Below are 13,315 nucleotides of genomic sequence, written 5' to 3' on the forward strand. Positions count from 1 at the left end.
TTAGTAGTTCTAGCTCATCCGCTACCTCTTCCACCATTTAATCCCAGTCCTTTACACAGTCTTCATGGACTTGACACCATTACTTGTGCAGCTGCACAGTAAACTAGACCTAGGAGCAGAGCAATGTCAGAAAATCATATTAAAAAAAAAGATTGGTTTCCCAATCCATTCAACTCGCAAACACAAAAAACAATTGCACTGGGACAATTCGGAGAACAGTATATGGGTGAGAACAGATGTCAGGGAAATAAGTCTATTTAAACAGCTCTGTCACTGGAATATTCAAATTACAGTGCAAAAAGCTGTGAATTCAGAATCTTCCCTCCAGCAGCACACATAATGATCACGCAACAATGTATTCCATAGTTTTGTTTTTAAAGCTAATAAACTTACAAGATTCAAAGTAGAAACAGACATTTACAAAGCTGACAAAGAATTTAAGGAGCTTTGGTAGAATCCACTTCAGTCGACTCAACCCAGAAAGTTCTGGAGGCAGCTGGAAGAGCTGCAACAGGCGGATGTACACAGTCTGCTCCTCATGTAATGCTCAGCAATGCCTGTATAATGTGGCACATTCTATGGGCTACAAAAAGAGTCTAAGTATTATTACAAAGAGAAGCTAAGTATTACTTCTATTCCTAAAAAGTGCTAGTACTGTTCAAATCCAAAAGCAGGCTCTTAGTAGCTTTTAAAAAGTATCTGTTCCATATCTTTGGTAACACAGTTACTGTCTTACTGAAGTTATCCCTTGGATCATAGAAAGAAAAAAAGATATCGTATGAGAAGGAAAAAAAGAAATCACCAAAACCCATGTGTTGTATCAACAATCCGCAGTAAACACAAGTAGATTAACATCATTTAGCATTTAAGCATGGAGAAAAATTGAGGTCTGACTATATGACATTTTTATGGCAAAAGAGGTATTTAAGAGACTACTAACTTTTTTCTTGTTGCTACTGAATTCCATAAAGTCTCACAGTTTCATAGTTACTTAGATGTGTAAAGCAAAATCAGGGGGAGAAGGGAAGCATTAATAAGAAGTTCCAATTGGATTTGCTACAGAGCAAAAATGCAGCGTTATTAGTACACACCTGCTCATAGAATCATAGAAATAAATATCTTGCGATTGTTCAAAATGGATGTATTAGCTAAATTAATCACACAATCAGTTCAGATTTAGTACCCAACTGCTAAAATCACAGGTTTTCACTTCTATCTGTCTACAATGAACAGCTACCTTTGCTACATTTGAGTATCGCATATGATGTTCAACCACAGAACAACTAGCTGCAAGGTTTTAGATTTTACACACCAGTGATTTTTCTAATATGTTACTAATTTGTACACACATTTGGGTTGATTTACTTCAAAAAGGGCAGCATGTTTAATGCCAGTTTCTTACTAAGTTGAGTAAAGGAAGAGAGGGATGAAGAGTTTGTGGGCTCAAGATGGTAGACATCATACTAGGAGTTACTAGGACCTGCCAAGTCTCCTGCACAGACCCTCGACATCCAGGTTTATTAAAAAAATCCTGAATCCAAGAGGGGCTGCAATGTGTTGAAAGTGTGTCTGAATACCTGTACGCTTTTGTTCTTCATGTCAAATATCGCGGTACAGCCTTGACAGGAAAAGCGCGTACACTTTTTCATTGCATGTGTTGCATTTCTTGTTCTGCAGCAAATGGAAGAGGTGGCAAAAATAACTCAATTGGAAAAATGTGTGCATAGCTGAGAAGGCTGAGAAATGCTGTTCTCAGACAGTAATAAACTGAGGGTCAGGTGGGCTTCTGTGTGCCTCTGAACTGGGATGGTGCATTGCAAATCAGGAACCAGCATAACTGGCTGGAGGGTCTGATTGCTTCTACGCTTCTGATGAACTTTGATTCTGAAACACTAGCAATATTTTAAAGGATTGATAAACAGCTATTACTGATATTTTCTGATCATCCTGTGTTGGGGTTTCTTTGAGCATTTGAGAAATGAAGTCTTCGCAGTGACAGTCTATGAAGAGGGGGAGAAAACCTTAAAATTCAGTTTAGTGTAGGAACAGAAATAAAGAAACGCCATTGTTATAACAACGTTGTTATATCACAGTGTTGTATGGCAAAATGAGGTTGTTCGAATTCCTTAATGGAATTTTTCATACCTATCATATTTGGATTCTTTCCAAACATAAGCTTAGCTTGGCTTCCTGCATGCTGGAAGATTAAAACATGGCAACATTGGATTTATTTCTTTTGTCATTCTTAAGGTATTGTGAACAGATCAATTCCTCCCTCCTCCCATTTTGGGTTGTTTATGAGAGGAATGTGCCTCTCTAAATACTACTGCTTATATGTGGTAAAGCCTTTCAAATATGCTGCTTGAAGTGGTTAGCCATTTAGTGGAGTGGTACCCTGTTATGTTCATGTACATGCAGTCCTGTCTGTCCTTAGTTGCTCTGCCTTGCTCACTGTGGTGGTTGAGGGGTGTCTTGCGAGTTCTCGTTTTTTTTTTTGTCTGGAGTTTACAGCTGCACAGGAGAGACTGTTCAGTAAGTCATTACTGGCCCATTTCTTGAGGTGATAATTACTGAATAATGTTGTTCCCTCTTTCTGAAAAACCTTTGCCAAATTCTGCTTGCATTAGAGAACAAGACAAGAAGTTGAACATGTGCAAAAAAGGGGGTTCACTTCTGGGGTATGGGCAACAGAACCCCATTCAAGATAGTCTCCAAGTAGCACAGTCCACCAAAGAAGGGAAAGAGTAAACAAGATCTGTGCTTTAAATATTTACATCACTGTAGTTCATATCTTTCAATCTTAATTTTCAGCTTACTTGGTGCCCTTTACAGATACTTGTTCAGAACTGGTTAAATGTCAGCCACAAATATAAAGCTCAGAAGAAAAAGTAAAACTTGATCGTTCTTTAAAAGTTCCCATCAACTCCAGAAGTCCACTGCGTGCCAGCAGCCTGCATAAGAAAGAGACTCTTGTTCCTGCCCCGCACACAACGTCCCACATAACCTTTAAAACTCTGTTGGATACATAAAATAGCATTGATCCCAACGCGCCAGGAAACAAGGCCCTGCGAATAAGAGATCTCAGCCACAGATGCCCCGCTGAGGACAAATCCCGCCTTGTCCTCTCTGCCACAGGCAGTGCTGGGGGACACTCCCTCCCGTGGTCCAGGCAGCCTCCAGCAGCAGCCCAGCCTGCTCCAAGTGCTCTTTTGCCTTGGCACAAAAATCCCGACTTTCAGAAGGGGCTGAGGGTGCTGAACTCCTCCCTTTGCCACAGAACTCATGCCCCAACTTCCTTGTAGCCTAACCCTCCCCACAGAGGTCTTCCATTTCTCATCTCAATCCTACTGAAAACATGAGCAGGGTTTGCTCTTTCATAGGCAAAAAACTTAAGAGTTAATTGCTGTGCCAGATGGTAGGCCGGGTCAGACGGGGCTTTGAGCAAACTGGTCTAGTGGACGGTGATCCTGCCCATGCCAAGGGGTTGGAACTAGATGATCTTTAAGGTCCCTTCCACCCCTAATGATTCTATGAATGGTCCAAGTTATTATGAATGATATAAAGCACACGGAGGTCTGGTCTTTACTGAGCAATCCAGAGACCAAGCTCTGTGCCAGAGATCATTAAAAGAATCCCATAAAAGAATTGGTTACAAGACTTGCGTTATGAAATTACAAAAGTACAGTAATAGGATCTTAATACCTACCCATGGAGACACTTGCTTTAAAAAGAAAATCTGTAACATTTGGCATCAATGAGACAGCACCTTGAAACCAGTAAAAAATAAAGAGCACCTACCAGTAAACCTGCACTTACAAGTAACAAAGGAAGGCACAGCGACCTTTGTTAGGGAGACACAGAAGAGACATTTCTCATGTTAGGGATACACTTTCTACTTAAACAGAATTACCATGCTCACTCCATCATTTGGAAACTTTTAGATGTCATATTGCCATTTCAATAATAACATCAGAAACTAATAAACGGTCATGGGTTGTTAGACACTGAAACAATACTCCAGTCAAACATTCCAGTGCACGCTGGTGCTCTGTTAACATTAAAGCAAACATCAAAAGGAAGAATCTCTCACACGTAGACTCCCTCCGAGTTTTTGTCCTCCAGTTTTCCCTCGGTGAGCTCCATCCATTAGAGCTAAAAGAGGATCTCAGGCACAAGGCTGCATGCAATCTCTTCCTTTTCAACAGCTGTGTCATTTAGCTGCTTTGAGGATAGTTAATGACGCTTATTAGCATGCTGACAGCTGATGTATCCATCATTAATACCGTTAGTGAATAGAGCAGCAGTTAAAAACCAACAGTAACACAGAATAAGCAGAGACTGCATCTGCAGACAGTGAAATCCATTGAGCTCAATGGCATTAGCACTCATCGATCCATTTTCCTCATCATTGCCATCACATTAAAAAAAAAATAATAAAAAAAATAGCTTTATGCTTTCCTGCCCCCATGAATGTTGAAGTTTGTTCATCCAACTGCAGACTTTCAACAGGAGACACATAAAAAGCCCTTCACGACTGAAGATACTAGGATGCGGGAGATGTGGGTTTAAACCCACATCTAAGCTGAGGAATTGCTGAATGTCTTTTCCATTTTCATGCCAAGTGAAGTGCTAACAAAGGGCTGAAGAGTAGCAACTCCTTAAATCACCACTCACATGACTCCTTCTATGGAAGAACTGCTAGTTTAAAAGCAGCAACATACAAGCTAACTTGAACGCTACTGAAAGGACTTCCAGCTAACCTGTTTGTCTTTGGCCTAAGATGACCTGAACTATACATAATCAGGTCCCAAGTTTCCAAGGAGCAGAGGTAGATCAACAAACTAAATGTTGGCTTTTCTAGCTACACAAGATAGAGCAACAAAGCTTCAGGAACTATGTCCTGATCTCAGCCTCACATATTGCTTTGCAAATCCTAGACTTTGGATTTCTTGCACAGCCAATAGCTGGCATTTCCTTAGATGCCTAAGCGCCACACATGGCAATTCCTCACTCTGCACCTCCTGCCCCAGGAAATGAGTTTCATCTTGGATTCCAAGGCACCCACTTCTCTGCATGCAAAAGAAACAGCCCAAGCATACAGGTAGAACACCTAAGCCTGACACTCTTTCATCTAAAATTAAACTGCAAATCTTCCTGTTAAGCAACAAAAACAATGAAGGAAAGATCTAACACAGAAGCACACACCAGGCATACAGGTTGGAGAATTCCATAACCCATAAAGCTGCTTTCACTGTAAGGACAGTCAAGTAGCATCACAGGTTGCCCTGAGAGGCTGTGCAGCCTCCATCCTTGGACTTTTTCAAGATATGGCTGGATCAAGCCCTGAGCAACTTGGTTTGATACCACAGCTACCCCTTCTGTGAGCAGGGGGCTGCTCTAGAGATCTTCTGAAGTTCCTTCCAGCCTGATCTATCCCATGAGTCCTTATAATACATGCCACAACATGCCATGCAATTGGACCTTGATGTTAGTCTAGCCTCTGGAAGGTACTATCATGAAGTTAAACACAATTTAAGAAAAACTGATTGCACGAATGAGACTTTGTATTTCATCACTTTTAAAGTTCCAATCTGGCATCAACTAGTCTTTGTTACTGAGAGGAGGCAATGCAAATAATATTGAAAATACTATCAGCTAGATACTTCTGTTCTCCAATATGATTTCTGAGGCAAGATGCTTGAAAAACTATTTATGTATAGAATGTACTGCCTTCATTAGAATTTTGTCTAACCCCAAAATAAAATAATGAACTGTTCCTACTGGAAAACAACCAGATAGTAGACCACAACTCTTTTTTTTTTAAGAACATAAAGAGATTATCGTTTGCAGAGTCATGAAACCATGAGCTAGATTTTATGATAAACATTAACTTTGCTAAATAAAATAATAATAAGAAAGAAAAAATACTGCATTCATTTAAAGTCCCATATTAGGAAAACAATGCTGTCTTTTTATGGCTATCTATTACATATAGCTGAATCTCAATAATCAATTGTAATTCAGCACCATATCATCTATTTATATCCACTGTTCTCAGCCAACTGCAGATTACTGCACTCTCTTGAAAAGTTTGGCCAGGATTTCAGCATAGCTGGCAAATGCAAGCTGGCAAGCTTTTAGCCAATTAAAGCCTTTAAAATGACTACACCACCACATGCAACACTGCTAGAAATGGGACTGGACAAAGTACAAATATGATGCAGTCATGCTTATAATACTATATAATAATATTTAAGCATGACTCCTTTGCACTTCAATTTTGTTTTGCTGATATTTCAGTAGCGTACTACAGCTATCCCATCATTCCTTAAACTTGAGACATTTAAATATTAGCTCCATGTTCCAATTACATTAGAAGAGGATTATCCATATGAAAATAGGGTTTATTAGAATAAACGTGACAATGGAAAGTTTTTCTTCACTAAATGCATAATACATGTTCAGCCAAAGTACTAATTGCATACTCCATGACTAAGTAACAAATACGTATAATCCATCCTTATGGATTTCAAAATAAAGGCAAAAGAAATCTGCAGAAGTTTTTCCAGCAAACATTTCCAAGTAACCTCCATACAAAGTCATAGCAATAAAGGACAAAGTATTTCCTAACCACAGAATTCAGACTCTTGCCAGACAGAATGTAGTTTCCAAGGTAGGACTCATTGTTACTAAAGCAATACTCAGTCTCGACTACCTTCACAGTCTATATTCCAAGTATGTGATCCCAAGAGAACCCTGTAGCTTTTCCCCATAGGCATCCTAATATACAACAACATAACGCTGAACTCTGACATGTTTGTAAAGGGTCTTCTATCATCCTATTTTATGCAATACTGTAAGAAAAAGTTGGTTTAAAAAGGAAACAGTAAGGCAAAGATGAGAAAAAGTTAATATGCTACATTTCACTTTTAAGAACCCTCCTAAGATGAAAAGCTATACAGTTTCTAAAATAATTAACAAATGCCTGATTATAAGCAGTCTTGCGTATTATGGTGACATTATACCCAAGTTATGCAACAAGGCTGGATTAGTGCAATACGGTTTCAATGAATTCTAAGGAGAGGACAGAATAAGACAGCAACACTAACTGTGCAGTAACATTTCACAGCCTGTAACATTTTTTAATATTCTAAGAACAAATCACAAACTGTCAATAATAAATACATTTTTTGTTTGTTTCCCAGAAAGCCTCTTGGGACTCCAGCTAAAGAGAAGTCTATTTGATTTGCATATCCAGATGTGGGAACAGAGATGACCAGTATCAGCTGGGTCAGCCCTAACATTACACCAGGAGAGAAAAAGAACAGGAGAGATGCATGCATGTTAGGATCCATGTTGTCCAGAACTCTTAAATCTGACAAGACTAAGTTGCATTCTACCAGAATTAAGGGGTCCTTTAGCCAGTACTGTAAGCAGGGTTTCCTGCTCCATCCTTGTAAAGGAAGCTTGCATGAGCACAACACTGAAATCCTGTTTTGGGATACAGGTCAGAGGAAAAATTAATGAAAGAGAAGCACCAGGCAGGCAGCTGAAGGGTAAAGCACCAACTTTTGTGAGTTTGAGCAGCACAGAGATGTATATGGCATCTTAGCAACAAGCAAACCCCAGAAGTTTTGGTGGTGGTGGGTTTTGTTTGTTTTAAGTTGAATCCTTCATTAAATACTCAGCCCCAGTGACAAAGCCTGTAAGGACTCCTTCAAAATTCCACCTCAAGGAATCAGACATCTTTTCTAGCAATACTGACTGAGCACTGGCACAGAGTGCCCAGAGAGGCTTTAGAGTCTCCACCCTTGGAGATGCTCAAGAGCCACCTGGACAACCAGGTCTAGGTAAGTCTGCTTGAACAAGGAGGCTGAACAAGATGACCCTCCAGAGGTTCCCTGCCAATCTCAACTGTCCTGCGGTGGACTCAACCAAACTCCTGCCAACTTCCTCAAAGGCACCATTTCATGTCTCACCATACTCAAAGAAGGGACACAGAAGAGTAACAACTTCCCCTGCATCTCATAAGATCTACAAACTGATTTAGTCTGTCACGTATAACAAGAAAAAAAAAAAACCACACACATACAAATCTAACTTTAGAGAGGGGCAGTTTGGACCCCAAGGTCCGAAGATGCAGGATAGTACAGGAGGAAGGAAGAGATACAAGGAATATTTGTATAGTAACAAACACAAAAGCTACACTGTATTAAAACAAACCACCCATGGACAAGATTTTACAGACTTACCATTAAATTGTATGAACTCAAATACAGTATCAAGTGATTTGGAGATACTCCAATGATTCAGTGAAAGCTTTCCTGAGACATTTTCAATGGGGAGTTCGAGGAAGATTTCCTCCCCTTCCCCTACCCAAGAAAATTGGAGCAAAAGGTATAACAACCAATCATTTTAAGATCCCCTTAAGAAAAAATAAACACACACACACCATTACCATCATGGGATATTTCTGGTGGGACCACTGCACTGTCCCAACCCATTCTGTCCCTGCCTGCCACAGAACCTGTTTCTTTTCCTGGCATGGCCCACCTCCTTGGCACAAAGAATATTATTACCCCAAGATCTGGCCCATGTATCTCGGTGTTTTCCTTGATTTTTGTATACATGTTTAAAGATATTTTATTTCATGCTGGCTTGGAAAACTACAGTTCCATTACTTAATTAATTCTGAGGCATCCAAGAATATAGCCAATTCCAGCTTATGTTACATGAAAAATGGAATAAACACTATTATTCAACTATGTCAAGGAAAAAAATAAAAAATAGGAGCAGTCTTGCATATTTAAACTATGTATACAAGTTCCCAGACATCTTTAGTGAATCTAAATCTACAAACAGAAATCTAGGGAGACTTACAGATAAACTTAATGTCAAGTATCGCATGGAAGTCTTCACTGGATCAAGACCTCACCTTTTTCAGTCAGAAGGATTTAGATGTTTGCTATGACAGAAGAATATCCCTTCATACCACAATATATTCAAGGAAAGGCAATTTAATTTTTGCAGAATTAAAGAGTCGTGATGCCTAGCTGGAAAGCACTCTTTTGGAAGAGGCAAAGGCTCAAGTAATTGCAATGGACTGGAAGGCCTTCACCCCCAGGTCAGGAATCTACATTCCAGTCAGGCTGTTTATGGGGGACAGCAGTTACTACCAACTGCCCTTCGAATGCACAAGTCCCCAGTTTGTGTACCAACATGTTTGGGCACAAACAAGTACACATAGCATGACAAACCAGTCCCATGAACTGCTTCAGCACACGAGCCCTGGACTGAGGTAGTGTACAAAATCAATTAATCAGTTACCAGAAGTGGACCAAGACAAATAAGTTGGGTCTGCAATACAATTCCTCTCCACAGGCTTGAGCTTCTGTCCACCACAACAATGTCAAATGCAGAATCAGCATAAGTAATGGCAAGTAAAAATAACCTTTCATCCTCCAGCAGATTGTTAACTCATTACAATTTGATATAAGCAATGGTTTGAATAGAAAAAGAAAGTCCACATTTTTCCTCTTTCCCTGCCAGCTAACATTAGTTCCACCCCACTTTCCCAGTTATTTTTTTCAGTTCCCTCCCTCTCAGCTTGCTCTGTGTCCTCTGCTTCTTGCTTCAGTGCTTCATCCTTTTTCTTAGTCCTAGATTTGCCACCCATAGTCTTTCTCCTCTTTGCTTTCTTCACTGCTTCTAATTTAACTTTTAATAGTCCTCTGTAAACACTAACTGATTAATCAAGATAATTACAAAAATAAGCAAGTCTTATCTTTAAGACCTCTGCATCTATAAAACAACCTTTAAGTACATAAGATCTCAGTATATGCATAAACTTTTTTCATATGCGTGTAAGAATACCAAGTGCAATAATGATGTAATAGTGAAATAAGTGAAAATTTAATCATGGCTGAGAGTTAGAACAGGAACTAGAATTAAACATCCTCATTTTCAACTCTGAGTGAAAGACAAGCTTCAAAATCATTAACTGCCTCCCTTTGCTTACAGCAAGAGGTCACAGCAAATGTCAAACACAAGAGAGCTGTTCAATTAAGGTCAACCTTACAAAATCCAAACTATTACCAACAGCAGCCTAGACGTCATCCTTGCCCCAACAAAACCACTGCCCAGGCAGCAGCTATTACACAAGACTCCACAATAAAAAGCTGCCAAGCTTTAACCTTCAGTGAAGAGAAACAAATTTATTCTCTCAAGAAACAATTCTGCCATACCAGAGTACTGACTTCCTGGGAAATAAGTCAGAAAAAAAGAAAGCTAACTTTTCCCACCTCTTCCTATAGCCTAAACTAAAAGCTACATATATGGAGTAATAGCACAGTAATTTAACAGAAGGCAATAAACAGGAGATTGCTGTTGCAAATAGAGAAAGTAGGTAGAGAGTAAGTTAGATGTTCTGAATAGCTATATGGTTTGAAAAAACAACCACAAACCCCACGATGCATAGGAATACAAAGGCAAATTGGGGAGGGGGGAGAGAGGATACAACATGGGACATATTCCAGAAAGAAAAAAAAAAAAAAGTAAGTAAATGTAGCGGTTTTCTTTAAATGGCAGCTTTAGCAATGTACATTGAATGCTTTAGAAAAGACAGCCAGTCCAAACTACATCAAATTGTCAAAACAGTTTTAGAATAATTCCTCTGCCATACAGGAAAAAAAACAATGGATAGTTCCAGGCAGAGAAGCATTGAAAATACTCAGTACTAAACCCTCTCGTCTAATTTTGCAGTGATCTGTGGACAAAGGTTCTCCACAGCCGGTAAGTCTGAACTAACACATTATATAATTTATAACTCTGGGCCTGTGGACATCAGTCAGAGCTCCAGGTACGCACAGCGTGAAGTCACTTTGAGCCGCAGAGAGTTCTGCCCTATTAACGCTGCACCCTGGACACTGCACACACAACAAGACCAGCTGTGTGCACAGAACTTCCTGCATGCATTAGCTCAGGTATTTTCAAAGGAATTTAAGATTAGGGCATACAGTTAAGGCAAAAAAAAGTTGTTATATATAGTCACAGTTCTAGCTTGGTCACTGTACATAAATGTCATTCTTGGAGAGCTAGATGATACAGACTTCTACACACTGCATGCTCACTGCACTTGGCTCCACGCAGTTCACAAGGTCAGAAGAAATAAATAAATAAATATGGCTTTGATTTTCATCTCTAACTTGCAGAAAGTCAGCTTACTAAAAGTCTGCAAGATGACGTCTTAATGTTTGATATTATGCAATACTTGGTTTAATAGCCTAGTTATGCTTTCACATTAAGAAAAAGCTACTGTCCACACAGCCATTTAAGCAACCCGAGCTATGCAAACGATGAGCTGGTGATGTCCCTGGGTACACAATGCTCATCTGCAGAGCTCCAAACAAGTATCTTGAAGGTATCAGAACAGAGAAAGAACAAGAAATGAAAGCGAATCAAGAATGACTCATTTTAAACAGCAGCACAAAAATAAAGCACTAAAGATGACATTTAATATTCTGAAAAACTTGCACCACCATGCTGACCAATGCTGCATGCAGAGGCTGAGCTCTGCCAAACACAGACAAGCCAAATTCTGCTATTCTTGAAGTTAACAATAGTTTTGCTTTGAACTCCAGAAGAAGCAGAAAAAGTTGGCCCTCAGCTGACAGCAGATCATATCTCAGAGCACACACATGGGCAAAGAGACCCGCAAACCATCCCACCGAGCCTCCCCCACCCTCCCGCGGTCCCTGCGAGAGGGGCAGCGAGCTGGGGCTGGGGTCCAGCACCCGGTGCACCCGGACAAAGAGCGGTCTCTCCCTTAAGGCTCAAGGGAAAAGCTTCCAACACAAACGTTCATAAAAGCCTGGGGGTTTTGTTGGTTTTATTTTTTTTCCTCCAAAGACCACATTAATTCTGTTGTGGAAACCCTCTGACTACAGTCAGCACACACACACTCTTCCCCCACACAGACATTTTTTGGGGGGGCGGGGGAACTCATCTTTTGTGGTACTCCATGCTTACAAATAAGTAACTTCTAAGTCTGACATATTCGCAAGTTTACTTACAAGCAGAAGACACTCAGAGGTCCGCGCAGGGACGGCCAGGGCAGCCGAAGGATGCTGCGCTGCCGAACACCCCAACCCGTCCGCCGGAGCACCCCCCGGGCCAAGATCTCTCTCCCGGCGGCGGCTGCCGGTGCCACCCCTCGCCCGGGCACCCCTCCCACCCCCCGCGTTTGCTGCCGGTGCCGGACGGCGAGGGCAGCGCGTCGAGAGCGGGGCGCACCCCCAACGCAGACCCCCGCCCCGCTCAGCCCCACCTGCCCGCGGCGCGGCCGCCCCAAGGTCACCCGGTCCCCCGGGAAGGCAAACTTTGGGTTCCACTCACTTCCGCGGAGCGCAGCGCAGCGCCGGCACGCAGCGGCCGCGGAGATCCGCGGGGGCGGCGCGGAGTCTCCACCGGCTGCACCGCGCAAGGCGGGCTGCGCGCTTCCTCCTTCTCCGCCTCCTTCTCCCTCTCTCCCCGACGACTTTCACTTCACCTGCAGGCAGCCTGGCTGCGGCGGGGTGGGTGACTCCGCAGCTCTCCGCGGAACTGCAGTCCCTGCCGCAGCGCCCTCCCCTCCCCACGAGGGAAGCCGGACTGGCCGGAGGGGCGGGCCGCCCCGCGAAGACCAGCCCAGCGGCCGCTCGTCCCGCCGGGGGACAGGGTGAGCCCCTGCCTGGAACGTAGCCGCAGCCCCTGGGGGAGAACACAGGGAGGACCTTTGGGGTAGCGAGGCCTGCCCCAAGCTCCACAGCGAGCGCGGAGGCCGGGCGGACTCGCTCCGCGCGCCCCTCGAGATCCTTTCCCCGAGGCGGCTGCTTGCCTGCAGCTACTGGGTAGGGATTGCCCCCGTGCTGTCAATCACCTCCCCGGTGAGGGGCTATAAATATTTATTAGGCATCCTAATAGCTGCATCAAGCTAAGCAGAGCATTTTGTTCGTGTGGCTCTTGTGACTCAGACCTCCAAAACCACCCCTACGCTTGCTTCATTTAAAGTTGTTCCCACACTGCTCCGGCTTGCTCCGCATCGGGGAAGGACTCTCCTGCCCCAGCCAGGTGCAGAGGTTTGGTAGCAGAGCGTCAGCAAGTGCCCAAGCACCTGAAACCTTCCTTCCTCCTTTTAAAGGGTAGCTGAATGTTTACCGGCTTGAGTAGTTTCCATCAGAGTATATCCATCATCAGAGAGACTGACCAAATTCCGCTGTGGGAACATCACATGAGTAGACTTGTTTGGACAAACTGGGCTTTTATGCTCTATAATCAA

The 13,315-nt window shown here is 42.4% G+C and overlaps 1 protein-coding gene across 3 annotated transcripts in view; it reads right to left on the bottom strand.

Moving 5' to 3' along the window:
- KIAA1217 (KIAA1217 ortholog) overlaps nt 1–12,641 on the bottom strand; it is a 373,707-nt gene extending 361,066 nt beyond the window's left edge. Inside the window, exon 1 of one of the 3 annotated variants that reach the window (XM_061468242.1) lies at nt 12,548–12,641. The gene's annotated coding sequence lies outside the window, so the exon portion shown is untranslated. Of the gene's footprint in view, nt 1–8,252; nt 8,272–12,393 lie in introns of those variants that run through there. The other 2 variants (XM_061468241.1, XM_061468243.1) reach the window with 2 other exon arrangements.
- Between the last annotated feature and the right edge of the window lie 674 nt (nt 12,642–13,315).

Source organism: Pezoporus flaviventris, unplaced genomic scaffold (assembly GCF_033815535.1).
Source record: "Pezoporus flaviventris isolate CSIRO_AGI_PZ_B2104156 unplaced genomic scaffold, CSIRO_AGI_Pfla_v1 ptg000047l, whole genome shotgun sequence".
NCBI classification, from domain to species: Eukaryota; Metazoa; Chordata; class Aves; order Psittaciformes; family Psittacidae; genus Pezoporus; species Pezoporus flaviventris.